The sequence below is a fragment of the Crotalus tigris genome, unplaced genomic scaffold, assembly GCF_016545835.1.
Source record: "Crotalus tigris isolate CLP2741 ecotype Arizona unplaced genomic scaffold, ASM1654583v1 scf7180000019553.37968852642:3898890, whole genome shotgun sequence".
NCBI lineage: Eukaryota > Metazoa > Chordata > Lepidosauria > Squamata > Viperidae > Crotalus > Crotalus tigris.
In genome coordinates, this window is record NW_024097591.1 from 2,170,707 (window position 1) to 2,173,769 (window position 3,063).

Sequence of the window (3,063 nt, forward strand, 5' to 3'; positions counted from 1 at the left end):
AAAGGGACCTTGGAGGTCTTCTAGTCCAACCCCTTTGCTCAGGGTTGCTTCTCTCCTTGGTTAGTCCTGCCTTGTCCTGTCTTCAGATGCTTTGGAAAACAGGTGGACCCCCCCCCTCTTCTTTGGGGCAGCCCCTCAAATTCTGGAACCCTGCTATCATGTCGTTAAACCCTTTCCGCTCGTCTAGACACCTTGCAAAAGCAGACTGCCGAATCTGTTGCTGGAGGAAGTTAATTTCCGTTTCATGGAAATACTTCAGGTGACACACACACACAACTGGGACTGAAGCCACATCGCAAGAAGAAGAAAAAAAAAAAACGGAAAATGACACCCCTGGAACTGATTTGGCCTCTCCTTGGATGCAGTCATGACTGGCGGCTTCATCCCTTATAATAATAATAAAGTTGGAAGGGACCTTGGAGGTCCTCTAGTCTAACCCCCTGCTCAGGCAGGAAACCCTAGACCATTTTGGACAAATGGCTGTCCAGTCTCTTCTTTAAAACTTCCAGTGTTGGAGCATTCCCTGCTTCTGGAGGCAAGGAGTTCCACTGGTTAATTGTTCTAATTGGCAGGAAGTTTCTCCTTAATTCCAGGTTGCTTCTCTCTTTGGTTAGTTTCCATCCGTTGCTTCTTGTCCTGCCTTCGGGTGCTTTGGAGAAGAGCTTGACTGCCTCTTCTTTGGGGCAGCCCCTGAGATACTGGAAGACTGCTATCATGTCCCCCCTCATCCTTCTCTTCATTAAACTAGACATGCCCAGTTCTAGCAGCCGTTCCTTATATTTTTTAGCCTCCAGTCCTCTAATCATCTGCAACCTGGATTGAGTGGGTGGGTTAAAACTGGGCAAGGTGGAAAGTGGGTGTGCGTACAAGGTCGTTGTGCCCTGTTGGTGCAGAATCCAGCCAGGTGTTCCCAAGGCAGGCCTAAGCAGTACATTTCTCCCACTCGTGCAGGTAGACTGCCCTTGAATGGTGAGGATCCTCAAAGAGTTATAGGAGGGGGAAGGTAATTTGAGGTGCCTGCATCCCCGATATGTTCCCTTCAAGCATTTGGCTTGGCTAGAAATGCAGGCAGTGCTCAGCTTACGCCCACAACTCCACCCAAAATTTACAGTTGTAAAGGGAGGTCTGTCCCACTTTGCTTGCCGCAGTTCAACGGATCTCTGCAGCGCTTAAATTAGCAACACGCGTGTTAAGCGAATCTGTCTTCCCCATTGTCGGAAGACCGCAAAAGGGGATCGCAGGATCCTGGGGACGCTGCGACCGTCATAAATACAAGTCAGTTGCCAAGTGTTTGGAATTTGGATCACGTGGCCACAACTGTCACTTTTCAGTGCTGCAACTTGGAACAGCCACTAAGATGGACTGTTGTGCGTGTAATAAATACACTGTCCTGGCCTCCTAGCCTTGGCAGACAGTTGCAACTTGTTGAGCAAAAACGCGTCTTTCCCTTCAGAGAAAGACCAACAAGGATGGCTGTGTTTTGTGTGTGTGTGTGTGTGTGTGTGTGTGTGTGTGTGTGTGTGTGTGTGTTTTCCTTGCAAGACAAATGGTGAAAAAAAAATCCCCATGTCTCAAAATGTTGATGCTGGTCTCTTTCCCCCAGTTGTGGGAAAGGTGGATGCAAAAGCCCAAAGCTGAATTTGTCCAGCCTTTTTGACAATTTCCGGCACCATCCAGAAAGAATTGCAAGGTTGAGTTTTGCTTCTTGGGGGCTCGCTCCAGCAGCCAGGAGATGAGCGATCCCAAAGAAGAAAATAAAATAATCATGAGAGGATTCCAAAGGATGTAATAACTTTTTTTTTTAATTCAAGGATGTCCATCCGATTTGCTGAGGTACAACTGAAAGGGTGACTCCAGACTTTCTTTGCAATGTTCCTACGTGCTCCCGTTTCTGACCCAGAAGGGGAAAAAACAAAAAAATTAAGGCAACAAATGCAGGTGAATTTAAATTCTTTTCTTTCAAAATGCATTTCTGCCCTGAAGGGACTCAGAAGAGGTTAAATAAAGATCCCCGTTAGGCTCTCTAGGAAGGTGAATTTTTAAAGACAGATTTATTATTTTTGGCATATTTTTCTGCAATGTAGAAGAATCCAGTTCAGTTTATTGACTGAGGCCCAGAGAAGGGGGGATGCTGGGCTTCTTTGGGGACCCCCTTTTGATAGCCTTCCCTCCGTCCCAATGGTGTTCAACGTCCCTAAAATAGCCACAAGCAGGCCCGGAGTGGCCCTTAAACAGCCGTGCAACAGGTAAAGCAAAAGCCACTTTGAGGATTTGAGGAGGAGATGGGCACTAGAATTGGAAGGAGTCATTTTTACCCCTTATTTTAAAACGGGGGAGGGGACAGGGCGGGGGTTCCTGGCTCCCCCAATCAGAACCTCACCTGGCCCTAAGAGAATCCTCCTAGCTGAAGGCTGATGGGAATTGGAGAGGTGTTGGAGAGAACTGGCGGGGGTTAAAATTAAAACAAAAAACAAAAACAGAGCCTGCAGCTGGGTGAGACCAGCTCTTCCAGATGTTGGGGCATCTACCTGCCAGATGTAAACGGGGGAGGGGGCACAACTGGGGAGGGGGCGCAACGGCTCCTCTCTTGTTCCCCCTCTCTTGTTCCCCGGCCTCAAGAGACGTGGTGCCAGCCATCCAACCGGGAAAGCCTCATCCCCCCTTTTGCAAGCCAGGCACGCAGCATCACCACCTGTTGCTTGCGCCCACCTGCCCGCCCAGCCCCTCCACGCCTCCCGGTCTCGGGTGGGGCTGGGCGGGGGCGGGAGGCGGAGCCAGGCAGGGTATTTTCCAAGGCGAATGAATGAAGCAGAGCCTGCGGGGGGGGGGGAAGGAAGTTGGGGGGGGCGCAGAGCGAGCGAGCGAGCGCGCAAAGCAGCCAACGAATCCCGTGGTGCTGCCGGCGCGCGCACAGGCGCAGTCCTGGTGCTTTTGCCTTTGGGGAGGGGGCGCCTGCTCACCTTCTCTCTCTCTCTCTCACCCCCTCCCCACAACACGGGGAGGGGAGGGGCGGTGGGGGGGCTGTGATGTCACCCTCTCCGCCGCCGCCCGGCTAGCCAATGA